Below are 20,327 nucleotides of genomic sequence, written 5' to 3'. Positions count from 1 at the left end.
ACTATTGCTTGACTCAGCATTTTTCACGGCATAAGCAGTAAAAACTGTCATTTTACTCTGCCAATTCCTTTATCCCCCAATGTCCTTCATATCCTTAAAGCTGTCAGAAGTTCACTGTTTTACTTTGTTACTTTGTTTTACTGCCTTCAGTGATTGTGAACCCATGTCACAGTAGTTCTTCCAGGCAAAAGAGAAGTCTTCTTCAGAACTATTCAGTTCAGGCCACCACTGAGCAAAGACAGGCATCCTTTTAACAGTCATAACATTTACAGTTTATCTTTGGCAAGAGGATGGAATCTGGAAATGAGAAGTAACACCCTAATTATAATTATATAATCGTTTTCTCTAGATTAAGTTCAGGGCCAACCCTCATTCTGGTTCAGATGAAAGACCTGTCCACAGTGTTGGAAACTTATTAACCTGACTTGATTCAAGATGGCTTAAGGATTATGCTGCTTTTGCTACTGAACCATTCAGCCAATGACTTAGAAGAGTATTATGACAATTTGTAATACAAAAACACTGAGACTGGCATCAACCTCATAGCAGCAGCATCGTGTGCTTTAAAAAGGGGTAGTGACTGATGAAATGACAAAGAAGGCTGCTGGAATGCTGATGGCAGAAAGTTCATGCTAAGTCATATCAATTATATTATTGAGAATTTTTATGTTCTTGTACGTGGCAGAGAACGTATCCTTTTCCTGTTTAGTAGAATCAGAAAAGTGTTGTCCAGCAGAATTTCTTACAGTGGCGGAGAATTCATTGACTTGACATACATTAATAAGAGTGACAAGGTGAGTGAAAGCAATGTATTTTATTGGACCAACGTCAGGTCGTGAAAGAAACATGTTTTTAAGTTACATGGAGCTCTTCTTCAGATCTGGGTAAGGTACTCAAGAGTGTCACAGCTAAATATAAGGTGTAACAGATTGTTTTGCATAAGTAGTTAATACACTCAAGGTGAAGTAGCCTGTTCACACCTCTGTAGTCAGAGGACAAAAAGGGGAGTTAGTGGGATACATATTGTTGTAATAAGCCATAAATCCAGAGCTCCCAGGCTTGTCTTTTGAAAGTGTTGTGCAGGCTTCCTTTGATGACGTAGGACTGAGAGGTCAGATATGGAGTGATTGTTTTGTGAAAAAAGTGTTCGCCCACAGGTGATACAGGGTTTTGTCTTTTATCATTTTTCTGTGTGAGTGCATTTCTGAGCAGAGTCATTGTCTGGTTTCACCCACATAATTGTTACTGGGGCATTCAATGTACCAGATGAGGTACACCACATGTTGTGATAGGCATATATAGGACCCATGGATCTTAAAAGGTATGTTTTGGGAGGTATTGATCATTGTAGCAATCAGGGGTCAGAAATGTGTCAGTGGTAAACATTTTGAGGTCCGTCATCATTTTTCAAAAAATTGAATGACTGAATGACATAACGCGCCCAATGTCCATCACTAAGTACGGTAATTTTGTCAAGTGTCCATCAGGCAACATGGTGGTGCCGATCCCTGATAGCAATGGAGATATGTCTGCAGGTTTTGCATCTGTTGTTATGGCAAGGTCTAGTGCTGCTTTCAGTTGGTACGTCCTGGTCTGTGGGGACATTGCTTCTCATGATGAGCTTAGTGAGGTTGAGGGGTTGTTTGAAGGCCAAAAGTGGGTGTTTGGGAAAGATTTATTATAGAATATGGTCCCTGTCAAGGTTCCTTCCCCACTCTGAACTCTAGGGTACAGATGTGGGGACCTGCATGAAAACCTCCTAAGCTTACTTTTACCAGCTTAGGTTAAAACTTCCCCAAGGTACAAACTATTTTACCCTTTGCCCTTGGACTTCCACTGCCACCACCAAACGTTTATCTGGGTTTATTTATTAGGAAAGCGTTGTTTGGAAACGTCTTTCCCCCCAAAATCCTCCCAACCTTGCACCCCACTTCCTGGGGAAGGTTTGGTAAAAATCCTCACCAATTTGCATAGGTGACCACAGACCCAAACCCTTGGATCTTAAGAACAATGAAAAAGCATTCAGTTTCTGAAAAGAAGGATTTTAATAGAAGAAATAAAAAGTAAAAAACAATCACTTCTGTAAAATCAGGATGGTAAATACCTTACAGGGTGTGCAGTTGGAGGATTTTTCCCCCACATTGAAGCAGGCTCTCCTGGGGTATTTGGGAAGCCCATTCCATGATGTGAAGCTCGAGTGTCCTTGTTTGGTGCACACAGTTTTAAATGTGTTTATGTAGGTATCCCAGACTTTCTCCTCAGAGCATATTCTGTGGTATGTGAATGCCTGATTGTAGATAACAGATTTCTTGGTTGTAGATTAACAGACTGTAGATTAACAGATTTCTGTATTTGGGGTGGTCACTGAATATGTGAAGGTAAGGGTGAGGATCTGGGAGTTTCTTGTATGTAGCTGCCTGTAGGGCTCTGTTGCTGAAGCGGACTGTGGTGTCCACAAAGTTAATGCTGGTGTGGGAGTGTTCTAGAAAAAGTTTGATGGGTGGGTGGTTGACGTTGAAGTTATGGTGGAAGCCTATGATTGTCTGTCCAGAGGATGAAAATATCATTGATGTATCTCATTTATATCATTGGTTTTGTGGTGCATCTGTCCCAAAGTACTTCCTCAAGGTAGCCCAGGAAGAGGCGGGTATACTGCGAAACCATCCTAAAACCCATGGCCGTTCCCATGCTTTGGGCAAAGTGTTTATTGTTTAAAAGTATAATTGTTATGGGGGAGGATGAAATGGATGAGTTTGGCGATGTATCTGGGGTGGATATCTGAGTGTTGTCCATTGTCTTAGATATTTGAGGCAGGCAGAGATTTTGCCACTGTGAGGAATGTTGATGTATAGGGAGGTGACATCCATGGGGGCAAGGATGAGTAACATTAATAAGAGTAACATTTCTCTCACTGTAAATAATTTTCTGTCTACTCTGAAGATAAACTAAACCAACATATTTATATTAATAGCTAGCCATGGAAAAAAGAGCAGGAAACTGGCCAATGGTTTAAGATTCCCACCCATCCGCCAACAGTTAAGAGACAGTGCAAAAGCCATTCACTTTGATGTTCTACCTCTGACCCAACGTGGAGCTCACCCAAGTGGTTTTGCACAGCAGGGTCCAAGTTTATGAATACAGGGAACAAACACCCAACTGACTTAAAAGGGCACTCTGTCAAGTAGGGGAAAGACACAGTAGAGAGAGACAATACAACTACTTTGGGGTGACTAAATAAGGGAGGCTTGCCTCGGGATGATAAACTTCTGTATAAAACAGACATCTGTGTAGACTTTTGTTGTTTGAAAATATTTTTTCTCTTCTGTTATGCTTTAATCCTACTGTTAAGATTAAACAATACTTTGGCTTAAGAAGGCTGTCTGGTTACTATATTCACCACTGGGTACAGATGATACAAAGCACCCTGTCTAATAGTGAGAGTATAACATTACGTCACCCCAGCAAAGGTAGAGGCATGAAGCCTGAGACTTAAGGGATTATACTCACAGAAACCAGAAAGAGTTCAGAGATGCAGCTTGCTCTATAACTGGGACAACAATATGAAGTATAGGGTGATATTTTGGCCTGCAGCATCACTCGTACATGGACAGATGGCGCTCAGGTCTACATCTCTCTTTAATCTATCCCAGGTTTTGTGTTCTCAGTGCTCTTCAATACCTGAGACACATAGGGAAGCAAATGTGTAAAAAGTTGCTTAGGCTCAATCCTGATAAGATGCGAAGAACGATGGCAGATTAAAGGAAGCATCTAGAGGTATGGCTAGATATTTGAAAAAGCATCTTCTATATGAGATCTATGTCTAATGTCACTGATTTCAAACTGTGATCCTTGATAGAACTGTACAGTCTGATGGAGGCATTTCAGCTTTCTTGACTTGTGGAAGTTCAATGTATCAGAAGGTTGTGCTAGCTGTAAATATAGCACAAGCTATTTGCTTACCAATTTTGTGTTCGAGTTTGTGCTCATTCCCTCTCTCATCATAAATTATATTCCCTCTTTGTAATTCTTGCTGCTCATTCCTGGGGTTATACTCTCCCTAGGTTGTGGCAGGGTGGGGTTTTTTGTTGTTGTTGTTCTTAATAGAACTCCAAACCTTTGGAGACTGCTGCCTCTTGTGAATCACCTGAATTTCGTGTGCTTTATCACACAATGTAAGACAAACCTAATTGTTTGGTCAAGCTTTTTACTGGGCCTATAAATTTAATTAAAAACAATTAATAGATTTTTTGTTTTGTTCTTTAAAGAGCTGGTAGGAAACTTATTGATCCTTTAAATTGAAAAGTTTAAATTTTTAATTGAATATTTTGATCACTGAGACCTTCCCTGGAGTGACTCAGCAATATGCAAAGTAAATTGCTCCCACAAAATAACCCTGCCTGAATTAAACTTGGTTCTCCCACGAATTAGTGCAGAACTCTAATTTTGTTCCAGGGCTAACTCAGACACCATCAGTTAGCAGTTGTGCATTATGTTCCCAAAATAAAAAGGACTCACTTATTTTAGACCTCCTGGCCTTACAATCACGAGCAGCTTGTTGGTTATACTCAGCAATAAAACTGCTTACAAGTGTCCATTTTGTCTCTCCCAACATCAATAATCAGTATTTTTGAAACAGTAAAACAGTAACATTTTTGATTACACGTATGATGACATATGACTTATTTTAAGTCTAGAATGTACTGAGATACGGTTACAGATGGCTCAGTTATGCAGTTTACACTAGTGAAACCACAGGACAACTCGCTGAACTGAATGCTGTAAGAAGACACAGTCAAATTATTACCCTGCTTCATTAGGTAAGTAGGCTGGCTACCACAAGCTGTTCATAAACAACCAAAAGTAGAGTTCTGGAAGGCTACTAGTTTAACATGATTTTTTTCACCATAGATAACCCTTAAAAACCACCTTTAGTTCAGATTTTTAATCAAACTTCCTCCTTTATTATATTTATTCTGAATAACTCATGGTGACACTGTCTGAGTGCACATATTCTCATTTTGTAAAGGAGACACTATTTATTAGTAAACAGTAAACATAACATTTCCAGGAGGGGAAAGAAAACATAGCAGACATTTGAATTTTAAAACAAATCATCCTGAAAGTTAAAAAAATACAATTACTAGAGCAGATGCTATCTTATTTTGGAGGAAATAACATTTTCCACCTCAGCCAAAATCATCAGAATTTTTACTGTATACTCTAGTATGGCATGTATTTCTCTGCTAGTTTTGAGGTAGTATTCAGCTATAAATATTTAACTCAATTTTGTAATTAACAGACAATCCAGCCGAACACAATTAGCGGACTGTTTTAAAAGAGCACAGCAATGGCAATGATAAACAAGTAACAAAACCTTTTTAAATAAATTATGGATTTATAATTCTAATTACTCCAAAACATAACATACAAACCGAACAGTGAAAGAAAAGGAAAAATACAACCCATGAATAGTTTAAACCAAGTGTATTCAAGCATTTATGAATGCCATCTATAATGTATACAAGCATATAGAACTTGCTTTCAACAGCTGCCAGATTGAAACTTTCCATGTTCATATAAATTATTCAAAATTTTAGCCTACTCTCTTTTTTGTTTAAAACTATGTCCAAAACCAAGCAAATGTTAAGGGAGACTACCTAATTACATGAAACCTAGTAGCTTATCTCTACAAAATATTTTTGAGCACTCTTCCTATACTTGATCCTTTGAACAAGGCAATAAATTTAAACAATAGCAGAGTAACCACAATGAGGTTGGTTTACCATACTGGCAGTATTAGCTTAGAATGCACATCTCTGAAGCTTCATAAACTTTATAGTAACTGCAGCCTCTTGGAATTAAACATTTTGTCTTGCATACTGTAACTCTTTCACCTACAACATGAGATTGGAACAACTTGAAAGTCTAAAGCATACATTAGAAACTCTCACTAGTCAACGCAGTTCAACAAAATAAAATACAATTTAGAGGTGAAATATTCAGGAACTCTGAGAACGGAAAAAGCAAGTTGTGTTGATTGTGTGCAATGCAGGGCATGGGGGGAGTCAAGAACCTTTTATTATAGCTTTAAAAAAAGAAAATACAGGAGGATTAAAGATCTAAAAGTAGGAATCACATCTTTAAAATAGAAACAAAGTACATAATGTTTTAAGAAGCTTATTGTCCAACAAGTCATATCTCGTAGCCCTCGTATAATCTAGAAACTCCCTAAAATGCATTAGAAAATGGCTTTGGCCACTTAGACATAAAAAGGACAAGCCAAGAGCTGGACCTGAGCAAAAATGCACATTCTCCTTCCTCTCTGTGGTCAAAGAGAAAATTACTTGGACTATGGTACTGCAAGGTGTTAAAATGAAACACACAAGAAGCTCAAAACAAAAATGGAATTATGTGAGTATGGTATCTTAAGAGTACTTATCTGCTTGAAAGGAATCTTGTGAGGCTTAATTCATTAATGCTTGTAAGTACTTTTTTAAAATTTTAATAATTACTTACCTTGCAGTAGCACCTATAGCCTCCAAATGAAATCAGGGATCCATTATTTTAGGAAATGTACAAATATATAGTAAGAAATAGTTCTTCCCAGAAGACCTTACAATCCAAGACCCTGATCCTGCAATCTCTTATGTGCAGCTGGAGGCCCACTGAAATAACAGGTACAGAGATCCACCCATGCACAAGGCATTGCAAGATTGAGAACTTAACGTATATAACAGATACAAGGTGGGAGGAAAGGGAGCATTAACCCAATTTTACGTATGAGAGCTGAGGCAGAAAGTTTAGATGATTTGCCCAAGGTCAGAAAGAAAATCTGTGGAAGAAGCAGGTTTTCTGAATCCCAGTCTAGTGTCTTAACCACAAGATCATTCTTCCACTCAAGGCTTCCAGATTCTTTGATGAGAGGTGTAACAAGTGTGTATAATCTTAATGAATAGGCTAACCAGTGTGACACAAACTATTTCCATTGCCTTCAGAGCACTTCAAGTTGCCAAGCACCTCAGCTGGATTTGAAAAGTATGAAGCTGTTTCACTGGAGTAAGCTGGCAACCTATCTGCTGGGTCCTATGGGTTGCAAATTTTTAATGTTCTTTGGATGGACTTTATTTTTAATAAGTGAAATTCCATGCAAAACTTTACATTAATTCAATGTTAGCATTGACATTTTAAATATGTCAACAACCAGAAAATTTAGTTATGATTCTCACAATAGTCTTAATATCTCAAATATATATACACAGCCGTACACTGAACAGGACAGTAAAAGAAACTACTACAGATGTACAAAAGGGCTGATAATTGCTGTAGAAGGCCTAAACCAGATTCTAATTTCAGTTACTGTTCACTGGTATAAATCCAGGAGTTACCCCTAATTTAGAACAGTGCACATTAACTGAGACTGAAATCAGGTTCCATGTTTTGGAATTTACAGATTATTGTATGTTTACTTTCTCACTTTAAGTCATTACAATACAGCCTATGCCAACTGAACTACTTAAAAATCATTCACTCAGTTTTAAAACGCTCAAGAAAAAAAAGGTAGCAAGATCATGAGTACATACTGTAATCCAACCCATAATGAAACAATGGGTCAGATCCTCAGCTGGTGTAAACTGGTATAACTACACTGTCTTCAATGGAGATACACTGATTTACACCAGCTGGGGATTTGGCCCATATCTTTAAACCAAAGGTGAACGGTACACAGGAAAATTATGTATTTTAATCAGTCTGAAATCAACATATACTATTTACATAAATCTCTTTGCAAAACAAATTTTCTGAGACTTCTGATATTAACCAAATAAACACATTATGAAATTTAAGTACTTTACCAAATTACATAAATACATTTATATATTGGGGGGCAGGTTTAAAGCACCACTGTAGCTTTCTGTATTTAAAACATTTGTTTTAAATCTAATTTCTAGAGAAATAAAGTCTACCAGGTAAAAGACAGCAAAAACGTACTCACGAAGGTGATCAGCCAGATCAGTGGTTATTACCCTGGCTGAACATCCCTATCCAATACATTTTGCATAATGCTGCGTAACTGCTGTTAACTGCTCTTAGCATGATCCATTCTAGGCACATGAGTGTTAAGAAAATATTTTTAGCTTTAACAAAATGAAGTGACAACGTAATCCTCCTCTGAGAATAAAAGATAGCTCTTGGGGTGAGCAACTGAAGAAGATGGAAAATGCTGACTGGTTAAAACCAAAGGATAGCCAACTGGTCTTAGTCCTTCCTTCCCCTCCCCTCCCCCCATCTCTTCAACCTACAGTTCCAACTCTAATTACAGTAACTCCTCACTTAAAGTCATCCCGGTTAACATTGTTACATTGCTGATCAATTAGAGCAGTGCTACTCAAAGTGGTGGTCCACGGACTGGTGCCGGTCCACGAGCCATCGGCTGCCGGTCTCCGCGCACATTGGGAAAAAAAATTGCAGGTCCCCCACATCAGATAGCTTGAGAAGCGCTGAATTAGAGAACATGCTCATTTAAAGTTGCGCAATGCTCCCTTATAACATTGTTTGGCAGCCGCCTGCTTTGTCCACTGCTTGCAGGAAGAGCAGCCTGTTGGAGCTAACTGGTGGGGGCTTGGAACCAGGGTGGACCAGCAGCCCGCATATCAGCTCTCCGCTCCCCTAAGTTCCCTGTGCAGCAGCCACCCAGCAGGCTATCAATTGCCGGCAGTTCAGCTGTCCCTCCCCCCACTGCCATGTGCTGCTCCTGCCTTCTACCTTGGAGCTGCTCCTGAGAGCCTCCTGCTTGCTGTGCTGAGGGGAGAGGGGGAGAAAAGAGGAGTGCTAATGTCAGGGTGTCCCCCATCCCCCTGCTCCTGCCCCCTGCTTACCCCATCTCCATAGAGCAGTGTGGGACACAACAGGGCTCAGGACAGAGGGAGCTTGCTGCCAGCAGCTGCTGTCTCAACTTGCTGATCTACTTAAAAAGGCAATGTATTTAGAATGGGTTCAGTGTACTTAAAGGAGCGATGCGCATCTCTCTCTCTCACACACACAGGGTATGTGTCTCTGTCTGCCATGCTGTCTTCCCTCCCTCCATTTGTGCTGCCTTGTAGAGTGTGAGGCTACATTAACAACGTGTTAACCCTTGAGGACTCAGCTGAGTGCTAGTTCATCATTTAGCAGTAAGGCATTCCCAGGGAAATATATAAATAATATAGTCTTTTGTCTGGTGAAAAAAATTTCCCTGGAACCTAACCCCCGCTATTTACATTAATTCTTATGGGGAAATTGGATTCGCTTAACATGGTTTCGCTTAAAGTCACACACATAAATACAACGTTAAGTGAGGAGTTACTGTATGTACTGTGACACATTTCAGTACTTGAACAAACAATTTATGTTCCCTTCAAGATAGCTGATAATAAGAGGTATCTCATTCAGTGTGTACAGCCTCATCTTACTTTGGAGTATTACATCCTAAACTGAAATGTTCATGAGATAGCCTATGATAAGTACCCTATCTAATGGCACCATATACATATTTTTTAAAACATGACACACAGCTTGATCACAACAAAAAGCCAAATGGTCCACCAAAGCTTATCACTTAAATTTTCTCAGCTTTTCTCTTTGCTTTGTCTCTGCAGCCTTAAAACTCCTCTCTTTTTCCAAAAAAGCATCAAGCTCTTAAAATCTTTTATATTTAGTGCCAGTGACTTTCTTCCAGATGTTCACTACTCTGCAATACAGATTTCCTGACATTCCTGTTTACTTTTTAAAAGACCACTCTCTCAAATTCTTACTCTTAAAGTTCAGTATAGCCCACAGTTACCTCCATGGCTGCCCTTCTACAGAAACTCCCCAAGCCTTATAGGCGAGTGGCAGACAGCACCAATTTGGTCGACTTAATATACCCTCTACACACACACACACCATTTGAAAGCTTATGGATGTTTTTTTTTTAAATGAGGTGTGATATGGAGCTGTCAAGTGGTGCCATTAGAAATGGGGATAAACAATGACACCATCAACACATTACAATGACCACCTTGAAATAGCTGCATTCATATAGTCTAATGACTCTCTGTATTATTTCAAGACCTAACATTGGATTTCTTTGTGACCTCAAAAGGCATTACATCAACAATCTAAAGGATAAAACAAAATCTAGTAATACATTTATACAGGTATCACTGAAATGTAATAGTACTGGTGACCTTTCTAATCAACATCACCCTGTTAATCATTATGATCTCTGTCCAGAGTGTCAGCATAGCAGCCGTGTTAGTCTGTATCCACAGAAAGAAAAGGAGTACTTGTGGCACCTTAGAGACTAACAAATGTATTTGAGCGTAAGCTTTCATGAGCTACAGCTCACTTCATTGGATGCATCCAATGAAGTGAGCTGGAGCTCACAAAAGCTTATGCTCAAATACAATTGTTAGTCTCTAAGGTACCACAAGTACTCCTTTCCTTTTGTCTACAGTGTGTGGGTTAACACAGTCTTCATGGTCTTGGCATGTACACACTTTGTGCAAGAGAGATGGTGTTGTCCACATAATAGTTGATTGTGCAGTGACGTCTACTGGTACAGGCACAAATAAGATCTTGTAGAGGTTCAGATGTCATTGGGCCCTTGAAGAATACAGGAAGTAGTTCATCATCCACATTTTTCCATCCATGCTGCAATGGTGATTCAACAGGTTTACCTATGTGTGAAGACATCCAAATCTTTGCTTGCCAAGATGCTCTTTTGATATGTTTTTCAAAACTGTCCTCACAAGGTTGCAGTTTGGGCAGTGACTTGTCCTTTTGGGTGGTTAGATTGTCATGCAAGCAGTTCAGATCTGTGGGTCTCCTTTTCTTTCTCATTATGATTATACAGCACTGCTACCAACTTCCTTGCTACAGAAATTGCAGTTTGTCCATCACTCTCTCCCAGTTTCTCGAGATCACTTAAGCAGTAAACTCCATTTGTTTTGCAACATTAAACAGAGATATTTTTCCCAATACCAGTTAGGGATGACAGAGTCAAATCCTGTTAATGCACATACAGCAGAAAGCATGTTGCAGAAGTCAGGAGTAAATGCGGCACAAATTGCACGTCCATGTATGAAGCTATGTTTGTCAGTTGTGCTGATAATGCTTCCTGTTTCAGTCCACGTTATGTGCTCCATTTTTGGCCAGGAGTGAATAGCAAGGACCATATCATCTGTATCAGGTGACCTAATTACTATGGTTCCTTTGACATCAAGCCATACTGCCACACACAGGATCCAGAAGCATCCTTATATCTGCTTCCTCTTGAGTACTGTACAAATCATGGGCTTCTTCAATTTTCTTTAATATTTTTGTGACCCCTTACATGGGTCTCAGTTTCCCCTCTGTGTTGCATTGTTACTGGGGGAGGGGAGAAAGACTTGTTTGCTCTCAGGGCAGGCTAAGAGACCCAGGTATGAATGATGCCTAGCTGTCTGAGCCTGAATGAGTCATTAAAAAGGAATGATCAAGGCCGACCCTATATCAATGGAAAATCTGAGAAGACAATGGAAAACACAATCACCAACAATACTTACAACCAACAACTAAGAGGGAGATAGATTTCCCCACCTCTCAGCAGGGAAGTTGAGCAAAGACCCCATCTCAAGAACAAAAGACTGGGAAGCTGAAAGGTGGGGGGATCAGAGTTGGCTGCTGGAAGGAGTTCGGTGCGCTCATCTGGCAAGTGACCAAGGAGGTCAGACAGAGAGGCACACAGAGCCAGAACAACTGTGTTCACTACAGGTTCACTAGGCTCTGGGCTAACAAGAATGGTCTATGTTTTAACGAGAGTTTCTCAAATGCAGCCACCGTGGCCACATGTGACCACCAGGGGCTTTTCATAGAGCCACAGCCTCCTTGGTGGTGATTGGGGGACGCAAAGCAGTGTTAAATATACAAATATCACTTTTCACAGAAACAGACTTACTAGCTAGCAAGTGTTTAAAAAAAGCAACCAAAAAGTAAAAGAAATAATAACAAAAAAGATAAGAACATGCAAAACACATTATTTGTTTCTATTCTATTTAGCTCCAATAAAGAATAGAGAAAAATGCACATTATTTTTATTTTTGAGTCTGCAATAAAAAGCTACATAAATAAATTACAATGATTTGGATATGTATATGTGCATATGTATTTGTTTTTCCTAAAGTTAACTGTTTTAGGAAAAATTGTCAGAGCAGCCACCAGCAAGAGTTGGTGGCCACACTGTAAGGCCATCAAAAAATTTCTTGAGACCCCTCATTCACTTCTCTATACTAATCTAAGGATTTCCTGGATCTTACAATTACTCACCAATACCTATAGTTTTTCATGACTATTGGCCATTTAGATTCACAGCTTGTATGCACCCTTGGTGTTAAGTCTGAACCCCATTAAGCACCTGGATGCCTCTTACCTCCATGACCCCTGTCAATCTGGTACAGAATCGGATATAGGACACAATGCACTAGTGGCTTTGGCAGGGAATCTCATAGTATGCTTTTAATGTTAGATCTAAGAGCTTCCTTCAATCCCACTGATCATGAGGTGTTGACTAACGTGCAGACTACAGCAAGAGTGGATGGTAGCTCTGCTCTCTCCTTGTTGAGTGTTCCTAGAGCGTGGTGTGGAGCAGTTGCTCTCTTCACTAAGGGCACTGTCGTGGAATCCCACGGAGTTCACACCTTGTCTCTCCTAATGTTCAAAAAAGATAACGTGCCTTTAAGATGTTTAGTAAGGAGGTGTGCACTGCAGCTATTTCAATATGGTGTAAGCCCTCTATTTTGCCTGATGCAGTGAATGCTGCTGAATACCTGGAACCTGTTTTGGGGAGAGATTAGGGCACAGATGAGAGTCGGATAGCTGAAGCTCAATCCAGTTAAAACTAAAATGATGATGGTAGATTGGGGAATTGCAACTAGACAATATGGGGAGGATATGGGGAGGAATACTTTTTTGTCTCTGGCAAAGAAACTGCTCCAGTTTTTTTTTCAGATGTGGGCCTTGCTATTGTGAGTCATGTCTTCATCGACTCAAGACTGGATTATTATACTGTGCTCTATATGGAGCTTCTAGGTGTTCTAAAGTTTCTTTAAAATTAATTCAATTTGTCATCCAAGTTGCTGTGAGGGATTGTGGGTCCCAAACACAGGACTGCGGGATCCCAGGCAGTCCTCAGACTGCAGCCTCTACTTAGCAACTCGCTGGTACCTGGAGGGAGTGGCTGGTGGAACTTAGCTCAGTATAGGCACTGCTCATGAAGCTCCCAGTTGGAGGGGATGTCCAGCCTCTCTGACGGGCTCAGACTCACTATTTAAACCAGAATGTAGCACACAAAGTTGTCTGAGCAACTAGGTGCATCACTGGCTGGCTGCTACACTGGACCCTACCTTCTTGTCTGACTCTGGAGCCCTGCTTTGTTCCTGATTCCTGCCCTTCTATTCTGTTCCTGCCCTCCTGGCCTTGCTACAGATCTCTTCTATGCCCCATGCTTCGCTACCGATTCAGCTCTGACTGTTGGCTTGATTCCTGACTCTGTCTCCAGTTCACAGCTCCTGATTCCCACTTTGACCACTAGGTCTGACCACATACATCCCAGTCTACAACAGTAGCCATCCAAGGACTTAAGGAAAATTTAACGTCTTTTGACTCTATTACTAATAAGATAACCCAGTTAAAAAAAAACAACAACAGGATAAATAAGATCTTATAGTGTCCTATAGATTGAAAGGTAAGGCTCAAATCTGGAATGTGAAGAAAACAATATTAAGTTGCACATTAGTGTCTTAATTAAAGACAATTCTATAATACACAGAAAAATTCAAATCTTGAAAAACATTACTAAGGCAGCTGATTGTTGTCTTTTTGTTGACTACTGTGTCGACCCTTGAATATATCGAAACTTTTTAAGGTCAATGTTAAATCTTACTATAAATCAGATTCTATTTCTGGCACTGTGATTGTAAGCAGATGTGAAAAACAATGATTAGGAAAGGTTAACGTGAATGGTATTCAGAAAAGGATAAAAATATGTTTAGTAATTAAATAAAGCTCTTATATTCCCAGATAAAGGAAAGTCCACTTATGGTATACATATTAAGCTACTTCTGCTTCAGGCTGAGTTTTCTGTCGCAGATGTTTTGGTCTCTACCTTGTTCCCTACTGATCTTCCTGACAATCCAGGAAGTTTTTGGAAACTGTAGGGGACAATTTCCTGGTGCAAGTGCTGGAGGAACCAAGTAGGGGCAGAGCTCTTCTTGACCTGCTGCTCACAAACCGGGAAGAATTAGTAGGGGAAGCAAAAGTGGATGGGAACCTGGGAGGCAGTGACCATGAGATGGTCGAGTTCAGGATCCTGACACAAGGAAGAAAGGAAAGCAGCAGAATACGGACCCTGGACTTGAGAAAAGCAGACTTTGACTCTCTCAGAGAACTGATGGGCAGGATCCCCTGGGAGAATAACATGAGGGGGAAAGGAGTCCAGGAGAGCTGGCTGTATTTTAAAGAATCCTTATTGTGGTTACAAGGACAAACCATCCCGATCTGTAGAAAGAATAGTAAATATGGCAGGCGACCAGCTTGGCTTAACAGTGAAATCCTTGCTGATCTTAAACACAAAAAAGAGGCTTTCAAGAAGTGGAAGATTGGACAAATCACCAGGGATGAGTATAAAAATATTGCCCGGGCATGTAGGAATGAAATCAGGAAGGCCAAATCACACCTGGAGTTGCAGCTAGCGAGAGATGTTAAGAGTAACAAGAAGGGTTTCTTCAGGTATGTTGGCAACAAGAAGAAAGCCAAGGAAAGTGTGGGCCCCTTCCTGAATGAGGGAGGCAACCTAGTGACAGAGGATGTGGAAAAAGCTAATGTACTCAATGCATTTTCTGCCTCTGTCTTCACGAACAAGGTCAGCTCCCAGACTACTGCACTGGGCAGCACAGCATGGGGAGGAGGTGGCCAGCCCTCTGTGAAGAAAGAAGTGGTTCGGGACTATTTAGAAAAGCTGGATGTGCACAAGTCCATGGGGCCGGATGCGTTACATCCGAGAGCGCTAAAGGAATTGGCGGATGTGATTGCAGAGCCATTGGCCATTATCTCTGAAAACTCATGGAGATGAGGGGAAGTCCCAGAAGACTGGAAAAAGGCTAATGTAGTGCCCATCTTTAAAAAAAGGGAAGGAGGATCATCCTGGGAACTTCAGGCCAGTCAGCCTCACCTCAGTCCCTGGAAAAATCATGGAGCAGGTCCTCAAGGAATCAATTCTGAAGCACTTCGAGGAGAGGAAAGTGATCAGGAATAGTCAGCATGGATTCACCAAGGGCAAGTCATGCCTGACTAATCTAATTGCCTTCTATGATGAGATAACTGGTTCTATGGATGAAGGGAAAGCAGTGGACGTGTTATTCCTTGACTTTAGCAAAGCTTTTGACACGGTCTCCCACAGTATGTTTGTCAGCAAGTTAAAGAAGTATGGGCTCGATGGATGCACTACAAGGTGGGTAGAAAGTTGGATAGATTGTCGGGCTCAACGGGTAGTGATCAATGGCTCCCTGTCTAGTTGACAGCCGGTATCAAGTGGAGTGCCCCAAGGGTCGGTCCTGGGGCCGTTTTTGTTCAATATCTTCATAAGTGATCTGGAGGATGGTGTGGATTGCACCCTCAGCAAGTTTGCGGATGACACTAAACTGGGAGGAGTGGTAGATACGCTGGAGGGTAGGGATAGGATACAGAGGGACCTAGACAAATTGGAGGACTGGGCCAAAAGAAATCTGATGAGGTTCAACAAGGACAAGTGCAGAATCCTGCACTTAGGACGGAAGTATCCAATGCACCGCTACAGACTAGGGACCGAATGGCTAGGCAGCAGTTCTGCAGAAAAGGACCTAGGGGTGACAGTGGATGAGAAGTTGGATATGAGTCAACAGTGTGCCCTTGTTGCCAAGAAGGCCAGTGGCATTTTGGGGTGTATAAGTAGGGGCATTGCCAGCAGATCGAGGGATGTGATCGTTCCCCTCTATTCGACATTGGTGAGGCCTCATCTGGAGTACTGTGTCCAGTTTTGGGCCCCATACTAGAAGAAGGATGTGGAGAAATTGGAGAGAGTCCAGTGGAGGGCAACAAAAATGATTAGAGGACTGGAACACATGAGTTATGAGGAGAGGCTGAGGGAACTGGGATTGTTTAGTCTGAGGAAGAGAAGAATGAGGGGGGATTTAATAGCTGCTTTTAACTACCTGAAGGGTGGATCCAAAGAGGATGGATCTAGACTGTTCTCAGTGATAGCAGATGACAGGACAAGGAGTAATGGTCTCAAGTTGCAGTGGGGGAGATTTAGGTTGGATATTAGGAAAAACTTTTTCACTAGGAGGGTGGTGAAACACTGGAATGCGTTACCTAGGGAGGTGGTGGAATCCCCTTCCTTAGAAGTTTTTAAGGTCAGACTTGACAAAGCTCTGGCTGGGATAATTTAGTTGGGGATTGGTCCTGCTCTGGGCAGGGAGTTGGACTAGATGACTTCCAGAGGTCCCTTCCAACTCTGATATTCTATGATCTAACGAAAAAGATCACAAATTACAAAACTCTGTTGCAGCATGTATGTGGCAGTTCAGCATCCCAAAACCTCTTCCAAGCTGCCTTCTTGATCTTCTGAATGTCAGCTTTCATCTGAGGGAAATAAATTATGTCCCCAGATACTAGGGTTGCAAAGAAACCCTTAAAAGTGTGACAAGAATGGAACCAATGCAGTAGTGTCTTCCTGAGTTTGCAGAAGGCCTGAAACAACAGCTCTGAAACATAGAAAACATAGAAACTGCCCCATTCGTCTCAAAGTGTCTAAACTTCCATGCTAATTATTATAATTTAAATGTCAACATTGTTAACTATTCCATTTTTTATCCTAGAACTTTAGGCGATCTTCTACATACCTTCAGGGTACTCACTGGCCAGGCCCAGGGTAAGGACCAATATCATGAACTTAATTTGGTTTCTACTGGAAACCAGCATACGGAGCAGAGGATAGGCTTGATGTGCTTGAAGTAGTCACTGTTGCTGAGGATACAAGCTGCAGTTTTCTATACCAGCTGGAGTTTCCTAATCCCTGAAGTCTTTATTCCCAGGTACTGCTGTATTCCAGGTAACAGGTGAATAACTGAGGCCAGCTCATCATTTGCCAGGATGGAACAGAGTCTCCTAACCCAGAGGTAGCAGAAAGAGTTACTCATAGATGCTGCTATGTGAGGAATCCAGGAGCAGTATTAAGCTGCAAACTGAACTACCAACCGTGGGACCATACCTTCAATCAAATGAGACTGACACATGGCTGCATAATCTGTCTTGCTTGGATTCAGCTTCCACCAGATGATGTTCTTCTATGAGTTGATCTTGTTCAAGCACTGGGGCACCTCGGTGGTAGTGGTATAGTCATATGTAGTGAATGACAGGTAGAACTATCCCTGTCCTCTGGAGTCCCTGACCAGTGCAGCTATAACTACATGTAGATGTTGAACAGGACCAGAGAGAGAAATGATCCTTCTGGGACTCCATGAGGGGTCTAGTAATGGAGGTGCAGTTTCCCAAAATGACTTGTTGGTTGTGTCCCTCCAGGAAGTACTCAAACCATTTTAGCACATAACCTTGGATCCCTGCCACATCTCTTAAGCAAGACAGCAAGCTGTATCCTGTGATCAGTAGTGTTGAATGCTGCAGAGTGATCTAGGGGGATTACCATGGATGTCCACCTCTATCCACTGATAGCAGGAGATTTTCCATCACTGCTACTAAAGCAGTTTCAGTTCCAAGTCCTGGTCTAAATCCAGATTGTGTCAGGTGTAGGATATTAACTTCAATTATATGAAGTTGGCCTTTAGCCAATTATATGAATTTAGCTTCTCTATGAGCTTGCTAGGAACTGGACAGTAGTTGGCTAGACTGATATATCCAGAATGGATTTCTTAAGCACTGGGCGGACTATTGCATGTTTGAAAAGTGAAGGGAAAATTCCTTCCCTGAATGAACATTGGATGTTTTAGTCATGAATGGCACCAGTCGCTCATGGCTCTCTTTCACAAGCCAGGAATGGTATGGGTCGGATTCACAAGTCTTTGGTCGAGACTCTTCTATGGTATATACAACTTCTTGATGAATGAATGTTCTGAAATCCAATAATGCAGGCAGGCTACTGGCTAGTGAGTACAGGCAAGATAGACATCATATTGAAGGCAAAAAAAACTCCCTGAACAATCATCACAAAGTCTCCTGAAAAAAAGAACAGCTTCTTCTTCATTAAATTCCAAAGACTGGGGTATAGCCATGCATCTGTGTGGCAGAATGGAGATTCAGAGATACCCACTGAAGTGACGGAAGCATATCCACCATATCATATCCACCAATTTCGATTAATAAGTAGAAAGTTGTTTTTCCTTTATACTGAAACTTAATAGTAATACATAGTCCCAAACACACATCCATTTCTAGAACCACACTAACACAAGTTTACCTGCTCGTGAGTATTTACTCCTATATGCTGTAGCCTCAACATTAAAGTGGCCTTTATGTTACTTAGTATGAACTTGTCATTCTGAAAAGGGTTTTTTTTCTCCAGTCACTTAAATTATTTGTTACCGAGGTGTTGGGGCTTACATTAGCGAAAACTACATTGCAAACTAATGTTAAGATGCTGTACTAGAGCAGAGGCAGTGGTGGGAGAAGGTAATCATTGACTAGAAGAGGGTCAAAAATCAGAGCTCTAAACATTTTTTAAATGAGAGCAAATTTACTGACCTAGAAATTAAGGGGATTTAATTTTAAACAAGGGTTTACTGTTCTGTACAACCTGGTTTCTATTTCTAGATTAGTTACTCAGGGTGAATTTATAAGGGGCACTTTTGATCTCCACATAGAACATCAAGTATTTTCCCTTTGTTAGTATCAATGAAAAAAATGATAAGGGAAAGCCAGAAATATGTAATTTCATCAATTTAATCAATTTGTCTTTTGACAGTTAAAATATATGCTCACTATATTTCATTGTCCTAAATAACAACTAAAAACATAAAAATAAGAAATACCATGTTTCATTCCATAGCACTGCTTTGCTGAGAAGGTCAATAGTTTGCTGTTTGGGTCAACAATGGAACATACTAGCTAGTAAAGGATTTTAAATGCCTAGTACTGTCAGACTCTCTAACACTCTCTGGAAGAATGTCCTGTGCCTTCACAATATGTTTTGCTTCTCTCAGCCCAGGAATTAATGTACTCAATGCTTTTTTTGCCTCTGTCTTCACGAACAAGGACAGCTCCCAGACTGCTGCACTGGGCAGCACAGCATGGGGAGGAGGTGGCCAGCCCTCTGTGAAGAAAGAAGTGGTTCGGGACTATATAGAAAAGCTGGAAGAGCACAAGTCCATGCGGCCGGATGAGCTGCATCCGAAAGTGCTAAAGGAGTTGGCGGATGGGATTGCAGAGCCATTGGCCATTATCTTTGAAAACTCATGGCGATCAGGGGAAGTCCTGGATGACTGGAAAAAGGCTAATTTAGTGCCCATCTTTAAAAAAAGGGAAGGAGGAAGATCCTGGGAACTACAGGCCAGTCAGCCTCACCTCAGTCCCTGGAAAAATCATGGAGCAGGTCCTCAAGGAATCAATTCTGAAGCACTTCGAGGAGAGGAAAGTGATCAGAAACAGTCAGCATGGATTCATCAAGGGCAAGTCATGCCTGACTAATCTAATTGCCTTCTATGATGAGATAACTGGCTCTGTGCATGAGGGGAAAGCAGTGGACGTGTTGTTCCTTGACTTTAGCAAAGCTTTTGACACGGTCTCCCACACTGGGAGGGCTGGATGGATGCACTACAAGGTGGGAAGAAAGTTGGCTAGATTGTTGGGCTCAACGGGTAGTGATCAATGGCTCCATATCTAGTTGGCAGCCGGTATCAAGCGGAGTGCCCCAAGGGTCGGTCCTTGGGCCAGTTTTGTTCATTATCTTCATAAATGCTCTGGAGGATGGTGTGGATTGCACCCTCAGCAAGTTTGCAGATGACACTAAGCTGGGAGGAGAGGTAGATACGCTGGAGGGTAGGGATAGGATACAGAGGGCCCTCGACAAATTAGAGGATTGGGCCAAAAGAAATCTGATGAGGTTCAACAAGGACAAGTGCAGAGTCCTGCACTTAGGACGGAAGAATCCAATGCACCGCTACAGACTAGGGACCGAATGGCTAGGCAGCAGTTCTGCAGAAAAGGACCTAAGGGTTACAGTGGACGAGAAGCTGGATATGAGTCAACAGCATGCCACTGTTGCCAAGAAGGCCAATGGCATT

At 41.3% G+C, this 20,327-nt stretch overlaps 1 protein-coding gene across 5 annotated transcripts in view; it reads right to left on the bottom strand.

The window, feature by feature from the left end:
* The window catches only part of TANC2 (tetratricopeptide repeat, ankyrin repeat and coiled-coil containing 2), a 675,729-nt gene that overhangs the window by 532,237 nt on the left and 123,165 nt on the right, over positions 1–20,327 (bottom strand). Inside the window, exon 1 of one of the 5 annotated variants that reach the window (XM_043537033.1) lies at positions 3,508–3,566. The exons of the other annotated variants lie outside the window; for them this stretch is intronic. The gene's annotated coding sequence lies outside the window, so the exon portion shown is untranslated. Of the gene's footprint in view, positions 1–3,507; positions 3,567–20,327 lie in introns of those variants that run through there. 5 annotated transcript variants of the gene reach the window in all.

The sequence above is a fragment of the Chelonia mydas genome, chromosome 27, assembly GCF_015237465.2.
Source record: "Chelonia mydas isolate rCheMyd1 chromosome 27, rCheMyd1.pri.v2, whole genome shotgun sequence".
NCBI classification, from domain to species: Eukaryota; Metazoa; Chordata; order Testudines; family Cheloniidae; genus Chelonia; species Chelonia mydas.
Note: the sequence above shows the minus strand (reverse complement) of the source record. Positions and strands in the feature narration are given on the sequence as shown.